The sequence below is a fragment of the Lissotriton helveticus genome, chromosome 9 (genome assembly GCF_964261635.1).
Source record: "Lissotriton helveticus chromosome 9, aLisHel1.1, whole genome shotgun sequence".
In the NCBI taxonomy this organism is placed as follows: domain Eukaryota; kingdom Metazoa; phylum Chordata; class Amphibia; order Caudata; family Salamandridae; genus Lissotriton; species Lissotriton helveticus.
In genome coordinates this window covers 687,038,245-687,054,420 of record NC_136070.1, presented here as the reverse complement: position 1 = coordinate 687,054,420, position 16,176 = coordinate 687,038,245, and the positions used below count along the sequence as shown (strand labels likewise).

Below are 16,176 nucleotides of genomic sequence, written 5' to 3'. Positions count from 1 at the left end.
GCCTCTCTATATCTCCATTCATATGGCTCTTAATGCCGTATTTCTACCTTTGAAGTATATTCCTGATGTTGATCATCCCAGAATTCTTTCTATAGATTACAGGATGCAGAGGTATGTCTTTTAAGAAAATGTATCTCCATGTACTTATATCACTTCTGTGCAAGATGTTCACAGTTGTACATATCTTTGATCCTTGTAACTGCTCCCTGTAATTTGTCTCACTCTGTACCATGTGTTTCTGAATTATCCTTATGTACTTTTGCTTATGAATGATCTTTACATTTTTGCTTCTGAACTGTGCTTCTCTGAATATTTGCTTCTCGCTCCTCTGATTAGTTGCTTAGGCAGGGTGTTTTTCTTAGTTGTGTTTTTGTGAACTCTACTACTCCTTTTAATTGTTTCGGTCAGAGTGCTGAAGTCAAATCTGTATGTACATTTCACCCTAATTGTGTTTCTCTCTGTTTCCTATCTATGCTCACAGGACCTGCGCCTCTTATTTGCTTACTAGTTAGTTGTATCACCTATCTAGCATCTAGTTCGGGATTACGTTCTAATGATATTTCTTTTTGTACCGCAGAATAGTGTTCATTTGATTGTGCTCCTCTGAATTGAATAGAAAGGAATTGAATCAGAATAGTTTGCTTTATTCCATTGAATTGTTGCTTCTCTAAATGTTTTCCCCAGCAACGTGTTCGTGTCTGCTCTGAGCCGACCTATACATCCTAATTGTGTTTTCCCCAATGTTGTTTTAGCTTTCTACTCATGTAGACTGTGTTTCTCAGAATTGCCCACCTTTTGATTTGTGTACCTGTAAATTACTCCTACCTCTTGAACTAGTATCATATCATGGTGGGTTTGCCCACCTACACGTGTTTCTATGAATCTTCTCTTTCCAGATTATCGCTATCTTTATTATTTTCCAAGCCGAAGTGCCACTGCATCACATTCCTTTATTTGGTCTCTGTGTGATTTTTCCAGAGAGATTCCTCTTCTTCGTCTGTTCTCTGCTCTCACCAGTGTGGGTCTTAGAACCTTTCTCAACTCAAATCAAGGGCCTCTTGTGCTGGTACCTGTGCCATTTCCCAGGGATATTTCTGGACTCCACCAAAATCTAGATCGTTTCTGTGAATCGTTCAGACACAATTTATACTTCTGGGGTGTGGAATTTATTAAAATATCTACTTGTCCATGGGGACGGTTGCTTCATAAATCCACCTGTCCTGTAACAAAAACCACTTATCCCTTTTGTGCCATGTAATGCGACAACATATTATGGACACAATCTCATTATATAAGAGCTCTGATATAGCCTCTCTGATTATTCGAGGGCTCATACCATTGTAGGGTTTGAATACTAGCAATATTCTTAATTTTTCCACGTTTCCGCAGATCTACCTACTGGTGCTGAAGGTAGTGGTAAGCAAAAGTTCCAGGGTTGGAATGCCATTTTGAGTCTATGAAAGCTACTAACTTGCATGTTTTAAGGGTTTTCACCAACTCTTCTCTTATCTTTTCCCATACTGAGAAAGGTTGGAAATGTACTCCTGACAATGGCAGAGGTAAAACTTCTCACAGGGCAGGGAAAAAAGTGGCTTGAGGGAAAGTGAATTTGCAAACACTGAACAGATTTTCGCATGAGCAACTCTACACATTCATGTTTGCTCATGCTAACATGCAGTTCACAAATATTTTCTAGGAGTACTATTTCCTGGCCTACTTTTGTAAATTCTTGTGAATTCACGAAAGCTGTAAATCTGCACTTAATGCAAGGACATATACAATGGGTGCACTTTTGAGACTTTCTTTAATAATTGTACCCCTAATTCATAGCTGCCAAGGTTTCAGATTGCTTAACTGTGACATTTTAAAAATTTCAGTGCAATTATGAGTGATATTCAACGACTATGAGACACTTTCTTGCAAGCAAAATTAAGACGAGGGAATCATATGAAGATCAGAATTTACACCCATTTGCGCTATGAGAAACTAATAAGATCTTACAACTGCAGCAAAAAAACAGAAATGGAAGGGCACTAACCTAGTAAAAAGCAGTAACTCCCGGCTAATCCTCATAAAATACAGTTTTGCAAATATGGGTGCTTCATGTTCATTTGTGAAAACTTATTGGACAAAACGCTGCTCTTCATCCAGCACTCTGCAAAATGTGCGACACTTAGAGTGACACTTTCTTGCAGGTATATATAATATCGCAGCCACCATTGATAAAGGCAGTTTTGCCGAAACGTGTTTGTGCGCGTATCCCTAATCCAATAAACCATTGGAGTCAACCCCGCGAGTGCTGGTCTCCTTTTTTTTTTTTTTTTTGAAGGAGCTGTGAGAAATTTGTGAGGGAGCACCCCCGTGAACCAAAAACCCGCTCGGGAGTGCAGAATGAGGTGCAAGTGGAGTGTGTGTGTGTGTGTGTGTGTGTGTGTGTGTGTGTGTATATATATATATAAGTATATATATATATCACCAGGCTCAGGTTCCATATTTTATTTTACCACAACCAGGAACAGCTACGCGTTTCGGGCTTAGAAGCCCTTGTTCACACGGCAATTGTCAAAATGTTTGTTGCTTTTTTTATATGCTACGTGATACACACCCTTCTTCATTACATCACTGATCACGTGATCATAAAAAGTGAAAACATACATATTGTTTTTCTTGCTGAATAATTCTTGTTATAAGATATGATGGCATCATTAAAACAGTTACTAAACATGGATATTTCAGTGTAACGTTTGTGTTTTATAAGACCTCTATCTTTAAAGAGAATTTTAATAATATTTGGCACTGTCTGTATAAATACATAAAACGCGTCGATTTCTTAAATACACTAGTTTTTCTCCTTTTTCCTCTTGTTATATTATTAAAAAGTTACAAACGTTTATCCATGGTCTATTACATTTTATATGGTAATGATGATGCAAATAGCAAAGCAGCAATTAATTCAAAAGTGCAAAAAACTGTGCAAAACATGTGCCAAAAAGAAGCATTATAAAGTGCAACCTGCATGATTCCAGAAGCATATCAATATTTATAACAATAGAATATCCCAGATCCCTGAGATAAAATTGTTAAAATCATATAAATAACCTTCTAAAATTCATCATCACAGTATAAATAGTGCTAAAAAGAGATAATGAGGTAAATAGATATAAATATGTACAAAAAACACACATATAAATAAATATAGGTATAATATATGTATATACATACACACTTCACACTGCCATCCCACACTTGAGGATACAAACAGTCCCGGACTTTCACTTTGCATATAATGCTGGTATTTTAGAGACCACAACATCCATAATGCTTTGCTATTTGTCTATGTAAAATGTTCCAAATCCTTTATTACCCTATAATTGGTTCATTAGTCTCCTTTCGGATATATATATTTTACTAATCCAGTTCTGAAAGCCTGTGCACCAGCTAATTTTATGCTTAAAGACTTTACAGTAGAAATGGCAAAATATTTTTGCTGCTTTCTAGCTCGGTGTGGATGGCACTGTGCTAATACTATGCTTAAAAACTTCACTAGAAAAGCAGACATCGGAGGTGAGCAGATTCAGAGTGTTGATGATGTTGTAGGGTACTCTGTAGGAGCTGCTCTCCACCTACACTCAGGATCTACCCAGAGTTCCTTGCTTCCTTTTTTTATAATTCATGTGGCACTCTAAGCATTAACGGCTATTGTTTTGATATGTTCTACTTCATTCATTGTGGCTGTGCGGTAGCAGGGTGTGTAGGGAGGTGGTTACTTTATTCAGGTGATCATTGGCATTTAGTATTGATCAAACTGATCTGTTCTTTAGGGACATCATTTTGTGGATTTGCACAGGGGAGAAGGTCAAATTGGTGTCGGTTTACGCCCATCCTCAGCTACAAAATGTTCACTGGAAAGGATTAGAGAATTCACTGAGCAAATACTTGAGACCTTACTTGTGATTGGTTGGGGAAATAAAGGAAAAATGTTACATTTCTGGTAAATTGAAATTAAACAAATCAAACCTATATGTGCAGAATCAAAGAAGGTTAATTGAATCAAAATCTTCTAGTCTCTTTATTACTTAATTTAAAATTGAGTAATTCCAGAGAGTTTTCCCTACCAAGGGGCTGATTCTGATGCGGGTTGGAAATGCTTCCTGACCGAATCGGGTTGGAAATGGTTTCCAACCCACTCTGATCGGGAGAGTCTGACCGACCAAGTACGATGCATCCGGATGCTTCCAGATACGATTTGGTTGGACTCCCATTGACTTCAATGGGAGCACATGTTCCTAACCGCATCATAATTGGGTACTGGGTCTCTCCCGATCCTATTTGGAAGGAGCAAATGCCATTAGGAGGCCTTCCTAACCGCATCAGAATCAGGCCCTGGGTGGGAATGCTTTCCAACCCGCATCAGAATCGGGCCCTTAGTATTCATATTTTATTTCTAGTTTTATGTGTAGCAATCCATACCCATCGGGTAAGCAGAACACTTTACAAATAATCAGATGTATATTAAATTAAAGATTATGAAGATACAAGAACATAGCTGACATCTATGAATAGTAAAACTCAGAAATCACTGTATTGTATAATTGCGAAGTATCCTTTGTTAAGTGACCTCTGGTATGGATTCCATGAGGTATACATTTGAGGCCAAATGGCAAGTCCCAGTTCATAGCTTCCACATAACACTCAATTTTAACATCCAAGGCTCTTTAAAATAATCTATAATCAGTAAACCAACATTCAGATTGTATGAAGCTAATCATAGAGTGGTTCTCAGTTGGAAGGGGTATGGAAGAGCAGAAATTCGATCTCTCTCTTGAAGGTGCTACAAGCAGGGTTTCCCCTGACAGGGAGAAGAATGGAGTTCCATACTCTAGGTCCACTTCCTGAAAAAGCTTGATATAAAGTTTAAGAAATCTGAAACATAGTGTTTCTAGGAGGAAAGAGTCTGTACTCTGGAATTATCATGATCCACTTGAGCCTTTAAATGTAAACTTCATTAGGTGAGCCCATGTGTGTAGTTGTAGGGAATCTGCATGCTATTTTGAATAAGCTTATCTTTTCTATAGAAAGCCCGGCAAGGGTGAGCAATATTGGAGTGATATGGTTCAGTCTTATGGAGCCAGACACCACATGGGTAGAAATGAGGGCTGATTGGAATTGTTAGAGGTGAGTTTTTTAATTAAACCTTCCAGCTGTGACAAGTCATAGTCAATTTAGGGTGGACTAGAGCTCGCACCACAGTCTTCTTTCTACTGGGATACAGGATTTCATCCTCCTAAGAGTTTGATTAAAAATATGAAAGGATTATTTGGTCCAAGGGGTCATCCAGTAAATGTTGTCAAAGTAGATCGCAAATCCCCAGGTAAGATAATTACATAAATATTCTAAAATGCCTATTTCTGGTGATTGTAAGAAATGCAGGACCGAGCAAAGAGACTGTTTTTTCTATGCACTGGAAGGCCCCTTTTAAGAATGAGCCAATTTTGAGATTCACAATGGGGCACTGTCATGTGGGAATTCAATATTGAATGGTTCCTGGGAAATCCTGATAGGCAAATGGAATTTTTATGACAACATGACTCACTTGAGTCATTTGCCTCTCACGAATGGTAGCCCCCTATCCTAAATAATGGTGATCAATAGTATACTACACGCTGCGCACCTGCATATACTATATAATTCAGACTACCACTAGCCAGTGTGCAATTTTGCATAGTTCACCTCATTAATGTCAAATAGTTCATTAGCCATTACATATTTAACCAAAGATAATCAAAATGTACAAAGCAAAAAATATAAACATTACTGTCCTTGTTCCAGCCAACATAGTTAATTTAATTTACTAATATATCAACAGTGATTCAAGTTGACAAACAATTATGGCTACATTTCATTGCCAACTATTTAAAAGGAGATATGGCAAAACAAACAAAAATTATTGTTAGGGTTGAGTTTCTTTAATTTCTTTTGTTGTAATAATTTTTGAATGGTTCAGATCTGCACAAAACTTTCCAAAAACGAAATGTATTTGATTGGGGTTCAGCTTGACAAGTTTTGTGCAGGTATGTCATAAGGGTCATTTGGAAGTGAGGGGGTCAAAAAAGTGGCTTTTCCTTTTAATCTCCTGTAGGATTGATTGCACTCCTACACAATAAAAAGGCTCATCTTTGTTACACTAAACTTGGCATTGAAGTAGATTTCCGCGAGTAATTGCCTTTGCTTGGTGTGGTGTAAATCCTTTCAGACAGTTTTTGAGAAAGTAGCTTTTTAGTTTGATGAGCTTGTGTAGGAAGGTGGCTACCTGACTATGGTTAACCCAGATTTGCTTGCGTTGTGTTTAGCTGGTTTTTGACTTAGTTGGCCTGGTTCCCTGCTAATCAGGGCCCCAGGCTATCTGCTCTCTCTGTAAAATGGATTCCATGTACTTTAGGTACATACCACAATTGGAAATGGACTCCTTGTCAGCCCCTGTACCATGCACTATAGGTGCTCAGGGCATAGGTGCCACCAAGGCCTACCAGGGGCTGCAGCATATCTTTTGCCACCCCTGGCTGGTTCTTAAATTGACACAACTGGCTGATCACTCAGCTGGGACAAGGTGGTGTAATCACCTCTTGCTTAGATATAGTATACCTATATCTAAACCTATATCTGGACACATATAAACCTGTGAGTCACTCCTATGGAAGGCCTTATCAATCCTGGAGGCAGAGTGCGTGGTTTAATGTGAGATGGAGCTCTAGCATGAGCTGAGCCTGTCTGTAGCCGTCGGGAACAAATCCCTAAGCTGTTTCAGGATAATGCCATACCATATACTATTAAGTGCATTATAATCCTCGCGGTTATATAGCAACTTTGGTTTGGCTTTATCAAAACATGTCGTGTAAGGTGTCATACGATTTGGAATACTATCCCCTCGCCAGTTCTGGCGACGGGGATAGCATTCCACCCCTCTAGAGGGGTAAGACATGTTACTTTACTGTAATGCGGTTATATCTAAAAGGGCCTCAGATCCACAAAATGGATGCTTCTGCCACAGACACAAGTCTGACCCTCTGAAGCTGACCGAAACCCAGCCAAAGGGGCCTGGACAAAGGATTTCCTGTCGCAGCGAGGTGTCACACCCCCCCAGACAGGAGATAGTGGATTGTAGCAGGGAGGTTTGAAAGAAACCAGACACTGCCTGGGGAGCACAAGGCTGCCCCTTGCATAATCCGGTCAAACCGGTTCTGGGGCACACCAGCCCCAGTCCCAGCGCGGCCTGAATCAAAGGAAAGGGGTGTATCCACCCCCTTCCTGGGTCCCACCCATAGGAGGGGACCTAGCAGGTAATCCAGCCCCCCAGATTCGAATAAGAGTGGGAGCAGTGCCAATGCACTTCAGATTATCCTGATGAAACATAAGAAACGAAACTATGGACCCTTCGACATCCTACTCAACGTAGAAGACTGAAGAATCTCCCTTATGGTCAAGGAGTGACCACCCTGTGCAAACAGGCACCATCCAGCCCTCGACGTCTGCTTTGTTGAAGTTCCCGCCGGAACTCAAGCGACAGAGATCGACGAGATCAAGCTTGCCTGCCTTCTAACAGCCCGATCCACAGTCCCTGCAGAGCTGAGACCCGTGGAGGCGACCGGAAGCGTGGGGCACGCCATCTTGGAAAGACCACGAGACGCTGACCATGCAGCCCACAAGTGACCCTCGAAGCTGTACAACGGGGTTTGAGAAGCCCCAACCCTGAGCCACTCTTGCACCGAAGTTCAGCCCTCCACACTCGACGAGTGCTGCGTGGGGCCCTTCTGCTTCTTTTGGCTCAACGCGTTAGTCCGGTCACTTGCCAGCTGGCTTGTGGCCCCTGTGCCGACGAAACTTGAAATTCGACTTGAGATTCTGGTTGCTCCAGATTTGCACCAGCTCCCCTGAAAAGGAGCCCCCACTCTGACCTTCCCGGCCCGAGTGAGAAGCAATCTTCCAGTTCCGCGTGGATTGCTTTTGCCAAGTGTTGTTTGCTCCAATCTTGAAGCCGACAGCGCCGACGGCGAGAGCCTGCGTGGGACAGATCGTGACCTGCTCCTGGACTTCGTAGATGCCCCAGAGCCCACGTGACAGCGGAGAGAAGCTCCTCGACAACCACCTGATTGCGCCCGACATTGCCTGGTTCCATCCTGGTTCCACCCTGGTCACTGCTGAGTGACCCAGACTCTGTCCCCTCTGCTTTCAGGTACTTTTCGACTTGAGTCCACCCTTGTACTCCACCGGACACTTCTCCTTCACCTCGCCTGCAGCCCTTTCAGCTTCAAGCACCAAGAACCTGCGTGACGAAACCCGACTCAACTTCGACCCTGTGCACCCACTTCCTGTGGGTGAGGTAACATTGCAACGCCGGTGTTCCCACACTGGTACACACCTCTAGGGTCTGTGTCTTAAGTTTTGTTCCTCTAGGTTCAGCGGAAGTGTCCTTAAACTCTATTTGTGTAACTTTTACGCACCATTGACTTAACATTGATGCATGCTTGTGCTTTCAGCACTGCACCCGAATCCCGCGGGCTTTTCCCGACTTCAGCATTGCTTGTCCCGACTGCTCCCAGCGATTCCCTAGGCCCTAGGCCTAACCACTAATCGAGTGGTCTCTCTTATACCATTTTTTTTAGTATATGGTTTGAGTGGCCCCTTGGCCTCATCCAAAATTGTGCAACTTTGTATGTTATACTGTGCTTTTGATTTAACGCTTGTGCCCCTTTATTCATAAAGAATACTGGGGATTGTTTTTAGTAATAAATACATATATTTTTAATATATACTTGTGTGGTGTCCTTTCATTTGATATTACAAGATTGTATGTGGTAAAACAGCTCGCTTAACACGACCTCTTAAGTTAAGCCTTTAAGGCTGCTTAGTCCATGCTACCCCTAGGATAGCTTGTCTAATAAGGTTGACTTACAACCAGACACCATAAGGGATTGTTTGGACTGATACCAGGTGGTTCCAGAATTGGAAACATCATATATCAGGCCAACTTCTCACATTGGTGGCAGCGGTGGGATTTGAGCTTGCTGTTTGTTTTACCATTGCAATCTTTTTATCAAATTGAAAGATCACATCAAGTACCTTTAGGTACATATAAATCAAAAGCTTAGCATATTTAAGTTCTACTAAACTTAGTAGTTGTAGATGAAAGGGATTAGCACACCCTGACTACAACTCACTAGCGAGGTACAGTAGGGAAACACTTAGTGTAGGTAGGTGCATCACTTACACCACACTAGAGTCATGTCTGACACAGGGAAAGCCTCAGGGTCTGTTCCTGTGACAGTTGACCTTACCCAGGCAACTTCCAGCTATGACAAACTAACCCACAAAGACTTGGTTGCCTTGTGCATCTCAAGAGGGTTAAAAAGGGGCAGAAGTCTCACCAGTCCTTCCTTGATAGCCATTCTAGAACAGGATGACTTGGAAAAGGCAAATGCAGTTCCCTTAGAATCAGGAGATGGAGTGAACCCCCCAGCCACTGAGACCACCCCAGAGGAGGAAGATGAGGAGGTAGAAGAGGAGGAGGACTCAGAGGTAGAGGACCCTGAAGATCAGGATCAGAGGGGTAGCCAGGTTATAGTTGCCAGGCTTAGCAAGGCCAACTTAAACCTACTTGGGAATGGAGAGGGCCAGCACCTCCCCGGATCCTATAACATTCTCCCAGGCAACAGAAGAGTGAGATCTCCAGCAAGGGACTCTCATATTTCTAGTGCCTCAAGAGAATCTCAGAGAGGAATGACTCCCTCAGAAAAAAGAGCATGAGGCAAGAATGAGGGCTGTCAAACTCCAGATAGAGAGGGAGGAGGTAGCCCTGGCTCAAGCTAGACTTGCCTTGGCAAGAGAACAGAAAATGTGTGGCTTAGATGCCACTGGTGGCAGCAATATTCCTAAAGAGAAACCCAGGTCCTATGATAGTAGAAACCTGACAAAGATTGTGCCCCCCTACAAGGAAGGGGATGACATCCACAAATGGATAACTGCTCTTGAGAGAGCCTGCATGGTACAGCAGGTTCCTGAGGAACAGTGGGCAGCAATCTTATGGTACTCCTTTTCAGAGAAAGGGAGAGATAAGCTCCTCACTGTTAGACATGAGGATGCAAACAAATACAAAGTCCTGAGGAGTGTCCTAATAGATGGGTTTGGCTTAACCACTGAACAGTACAGGTTGAAGTTCAGAGACACCCAGAAGACACAGACACAGGACTGGACTGATTTTGTAGATTGTGCTACTAAGGCTCTAGAGGGTTGGCTACATGGCAGCAAAGTACATGACTTTACAGTATTGTATAATTTGATTATGAGGGAGCAAATCCTAAGTAATTGTCAGAACCAGCTCTTACACCAGCACCTGGTGGACTCAGATTTGACCTCTCCCCAAGAATTGGGAAAGAGGGCAGATAAATGGGTCAGAACCCGGATTAGGCCTAAGAATCAGGACAGTAACGAGAAGAAGGAGTCTACCAAGCCTCAAGATAAGGGTGGGGATAAAAGTAAAGAAAAGACTTCCCCAGGGCCCCAAAACTCCAAGAATGGGGGTGGGTCCCAAGACACTTCCTCAACTGAGAAAAAGCCTTATTGTTATGCCTGTAAACAGGTGGGACATTACAAAACAGACAACTGTTGTCCCAAGAATAACAATAAAGAGAATATACCTCCAAAGCCAGCTCCAACACCTCCTGTTACTGTCAGCAGTAACCCCCCAGGAAGTGGGAGCACACCCAGCAATCTGGGTGGGTTTACTTTTGGAGCCCAGGAGGACACTGGCCTATCCAGGTCCCCATCACCAAATAATCTTGTTTATGAGACTGGCATGGGGTTTGCCAACTTCTCTGATTGCCCAAATACTTTGAGCAAATATAGACAAGAACCCATCATCAATGGTTTGAAAGTTGAAGCTTTTAGAGACACAGGGGCTAGCATCACCATGGTGGCTGATTGTATAGTCCCCTCTAAACAACTTTTACCTGGTGCCACATATCTGGTAACAAACATTGATGGAATCCAAACAAATCATCCCATGGCAGTAGTAAGTCTCAGCTGGGGAGGTGTCACTGGCCCAAAGAGAGTGGCAGTGTCACAAAACTTGCCTGTAGACTGCCTACTTGGTAATGATTTGGAAATCTCAGCCTGGGCTGAGGTTGAACAGGAAACCCATTCTAGAATGGTAAATTCCAATGGAAAGGTTAGTGGGGCTGTAATGGCTACAGCCCCAATTCAAGATGTCCTTCCTGAAAAGGTTGGTAGGGCTGAGCAACTCTCTGCCCCATCTTTAGCAAAAGCTCTTCCTGAACAGAATAGCAAAGCTGTTATGATAACAGCAGAAACCCAAACTGAGTCCCCTCCTGAAAAGGTTGGTGGGGCTGTGATGGCCACAGCCCAAACTCAAACTGATATGTGTGTTGTGAAGCCTGAAATGATGGATAACTCCACACAAACTGAGAGCATGGAGGAGGAGGAGAAATCTTCCCCTCACCAGACATTAGGACAGGATCAGCCTCCTCAGGGAACTGATCTTACCCCTGATGAAGGAACTGCCCCAGAGGTGGTTGGGCCTAGCCTGACAGAGCCTCTGATGTCAGTGGACCCTTCTCAGGTGGGACCCAGTCTGGAGCAGGTAACCTGCCCCTCTCTACCTTGCCTTAATCAGCCCAGGGCTGCAGAGGACAAGAAGGACAGTGAGACCCAGAGGGCCCCCTGTCAAATAAAGCACCCCCATCCACTGATTAGGGGCACCAAAACTAGTAGCCCTAGTGAGGTGAAAACTTTAAAAACTCCTGAGGGAGCCCCCTTAAAAGTAGTTAGGGACCTCCCACAGATGGATTCTGTTGGGCAGAGCCAAACCTGGGACCCAAAGGGCCCAAACCTGAACTGTCCCTCCAGCAAGCCAAACAGGGGGACCCAGCCTCCAGCTTTAGGTAGCCAGAGGTTGACCCTGAGAGCACAGTGCAACTCAGTTAAAGAAAGAAAGGCACACCTGGTGGAAGATAATTGGAGGAAGCTGAGCCCTAAAGTATTGGAGCCTCACTTCAATACTCCATATCCAAACCAGCCTTTAACTTTGCATAAACACACCCAAGGTAGTGATTCCCTATGGTGGAGACCCTCTAATACCCCAAGGGTGAGGGACTGCTTAGTGGACCATGAGACAGGGGGTACCCATGCTAGTGCAGGTACTTCCTTATATGGCCACTCAGGCAATATAGGCTTACCTGGCCAAGGATAGCCTTATCTCCTTTCGTTTGGGCGGGGTGTTGTGTAGGAAGGTGGCTACCTGACTATGGTTACCCCAGATTTGTTTGCCTTGTGTTTAGCTGGTTTTTGACTTAGTTGGCCTGGTTCCCTGCTAATCAGGGCCCCAGGCTATCTGCTCTCTCTGTAAAATGGATTCCATGTACCCTAGGTACATACCACAATTGGAAATTGACTCCTTGTCAGCCCCTGTACCATGCACTATAGGTGCTCAGGGCATAGGTGCCACCAAGGCCTACCAGGGGCTGCAGCATATCTTTTGCCACCCCTGGCTGGTTCTTAAATTGACACAACTGGCTGATCACTCAGCTGGGGCAAGGTGGTGTAACCACCTCTTGCTTAGATATAGTATACCTATATCTAAACCTATATCTGGACACATATAAACCTGTGAGTCACTCCTATGGAAGGCCTTATCAATCCTGGAGGCAGAGTGCGTGGTTTAATGTGAGATGGAGCTCTAGCATGAGCTGAGCCTGTCTGCAGCCGTCGGGAACAAATCCCTAAGCTGTTTCAGGATAATGCCATACCATATACTATTAAGTGCATTATAATCCTCGCGGTTATATAGCAACTTTGGTTTGGCTTTATCAAAACATGTCGTGTAAGGTGTCATACGATTTGGAATACTATCCCCTCGCCAGTTCTGGCGATGGGGATAGCATTCCACCCCTCTAGAGGGGTAAGACATGTTACTTTACTTTAATGCAGTTAATTTCAAAAAGGGCCTCAGATCCACAAAATGGATGCTTCTGCCACAGACACAAGTCTGACCCCCTGAAGCTGACCGAAACTCAGCCAAAGGGGCCTGGACAAAGGATTTCCTGTCGCAGGGAGGTGTCACACCCCCCAGACAGGAGATAGTGGATTGTAGCAGGGAGGTTTGAAAGAAACCAGACGCTGCCTGGGGAGCACAAGGCTGCCCCTTGCATTATCCGGTCAAACCGGTTCTGGGGCACACCAGCCCCAGTCCCAGCGCGGCCTGGATCAAAGGAAAGGGGTGTATCCACCCCCTTCCTGGGTCCCACCCATAGGAGGGGACCTAGCAGGTAATCCAGCCCCCCAGATTCGAATAAGAGTGGGAGCAGTGCCAATGCACTTCAGATTATCCTGATGAAACATAAGAAATGAAACTCTGGACCCTTCGACATCCTACTCAACGTAGAAGACTGAAGAATCTCCCTTGTGGTCAAGGAGTGACCACCCTGTGCAAACAGGCACCATCCAGCCCTCGACGTCTGCTTTGTTGCAGTTCCCGCCGGAACTCGAGCGACAGAGATCGACGAGATCAAGCTTGCCTGCCTTCTAACAGCCCGATCCACAGTCCCTGCAGAGCTGAGACCCGTGGAGGCGACCGGAAGCGTGGGGCATGCCATCTTGGAAAGACCACGAGACGCTGACCGTGCAGCCCACGAGTGACCCTCGAAGCTGTACAACGGGGTTTGAGAAGCCCCAACCCTGAGCCACTCTTGCACCGAAGTTCAGCCCTCCACACTCGACGAGTGCTGCGTGGGGCCCTTCTGCTTCTTTTGGCTCAACGCGTTGGTCCGGTCACTTGCCAGCTGGCTTGTGGCCCCTGTGCCGACGAAACTTGAAATTCGACTTGTGATTCTGGTTGCTCCAGATTTGCACCAGCTCCCCTGAAAAGGAGCCCCCACTCTGACCTTCCCGGCCCGAGTGAGAAGCAATCTTCCAGTTCCGCGTGGATTGCTTTTGCCAAGTGTTGTTTGCTCCAATCTTGAAGCCGACAGCGCCGACGGCGAGAGCCTGCGTGGGACAGATCGTGACCTGCTCCTGGACTTCGTAGATGCCCCAGAGCCCACGTGACAGCGGAGAGAAGCTCCTCGACAACCACCTGATTGTGTCCGACATTGCCTGGTTCCATCCTGGTTCCACCCTGGTCACTGCTGAGTGACCCAGTCTCTGTCCCCTCTGCTTTCAGGTACTTTTCGACTTGAGTCCACCCTTGGACTCCACCGGACACTTCTCCTTCACCTCGCCTGCAGCCCTTTCAGCTTCAAGCACCAAGAACCTGCGTGACGAAACCCGACTCAACTTCGACCCTGTGCACCCACTTCCTGTGGGTGAGGTAACATTGCAACGCCGGTGTTCCCACACTGGTACACACCTCTAGGGTCTGTGTCTTAAGTTTTGTTCCTCTAGGTTCAGCGGAAGTGTCCTTAAACTCTATTTGTGTAACTTTTACGCACATTGACTTAACATTGATGCATGTTTGTGCTTTCAGCACTGCACCCGAATCCCGCGGGCTTTTCCCGACTTCAGCATTGCTTGTCCCGACTGCTCCCAGCGATTCCCTAGGCCCTAGGCCTAACCACTGATCGAATGGTCTCTCTTATACCATTTTTTTAGTATATGGTTTGAGTGGCCCCTTGGCCTCATCCAAAATTGTGCAACTTTGTATGTTATACTGTGCTTTTGATTTAACGCTTGTGCCCCTTTATTCATAAAGAATACTGGGGATTGTTTTTAGTAATAAATACATATATTTTTATAATATATACTTGTGTGGTGTCCTTTCATTTGATATTACAGGATTGTATGTGGTAAAACAGCTCGCTTAACACGACCTCTTAAGTTAAGCCTTTAAGGCTGCTTAGTCCATGCTTCCCCTAGGATAGCTTGTCTAATAAGGTTGACTTACAACCAGACACCATAAGGGATTGTTTGGACTGATACAAGGTGGTTCCAGAATTGGAAACATCATATATCAGGCCAACTTCTCACAGCTTGAAAGAGTTAAAAAGTTAAATATACCTGTGCCTCTCAAGGCCGGGTCACCCCCTTGCTCCCCACGCCTGCTTATTGCCAGCCTCCTTGCCAGCCTCCTTGACGCCGACGCCGACACCGTCGCCCCCCGAGCGGCCCAGCCACTGCTGGGCCGGCCGCTCGCCACTTTTCCCACCGCTGGCCCCCTGCGGCCCCGCCCACCACTGGCCCATTGTCCCAGACTCTAGCCCAGCCCAGCTGACCCGCCCTCCCATCCCCCTCTTATGACGCCCCCAGAGCGACCGCGCGCAGCGGGAGCACCGATTGAGCGCCGAAGGTGCGCCAAAGGTAAGCCCGTCTGCGCCTGGACCGCACCCAGCGCCAGGACCCCTGGCCCCCACCGACGGAAGCCGACCCGACGGACCTACGACGCCACCGAACTCTACGCACTCAATGCCGGAAGAACCCCGGGGTGCTACCGAGCCACCCCGAGACGCACCCACGGACCCTTCTGCTGCAACTCCTGCAAGTTCACCTGCATCCAGACCTCCGCTACACCAGCACCGACCAAGACCAAGCCGAACACCAGCAGCACCCACCTGAAGTGCATCCTGCTCAACACCCACTCCGTCCACAGACACGCCGTCGAGCTCTGGAACCTGCTTGACACCACTTCACCAGACGTCGCCTTCCTCACGGAAACCTGGATGAACGCCTCTTCAGCGCCCGACATCGCCATCGCCATCCCAGACGGCTACAAGATCATCCGAAGGGACCGCATCAACAACACAGGAGGAGGCATCGCCATCATCCACAGGAACACCATCCGCATCTCGACCAACACCGACGACACCCTCGCACCCGCCGAGCACCTTCACTTCCAGGTCCACATCAACCCCAAGACCACCCTCAGAGGCACCCTCATCTACAGACCCCCGGGAACACGCACACAATTCAGCGAAGACATCGCCGACTTCATCAGCCCGCACGCCCTCTGCTCTGGCGCAGAGACCCAACTCCGGACAACATGGCTGCCCTCAAGCTCGCCACCCGAAAGCACCACCAACTCATCCGCGCCACCAAGAAAACCGCATTCAAGGAACGACTGGACAACAACGCACACAACAGCAAGGAACTCTTCAACATCGTCAAAGAGCTCTC

General features: G+C 45.8%; 1 protein-coding gene across 1 annotated transcript in view; it reads left to right on the top strand.

Moving 5' to 3' along the window:
* The window catches only part of ZFPL1 (zinc finger protein like 1), a 134,430-nt gene that overhangs the window by 1,113 nt on the left and 117,141 nt on the right, over positions 1 to 16,176 (top strand). The gene's annotated exons all lie outside the window — the stretch shown is intronic.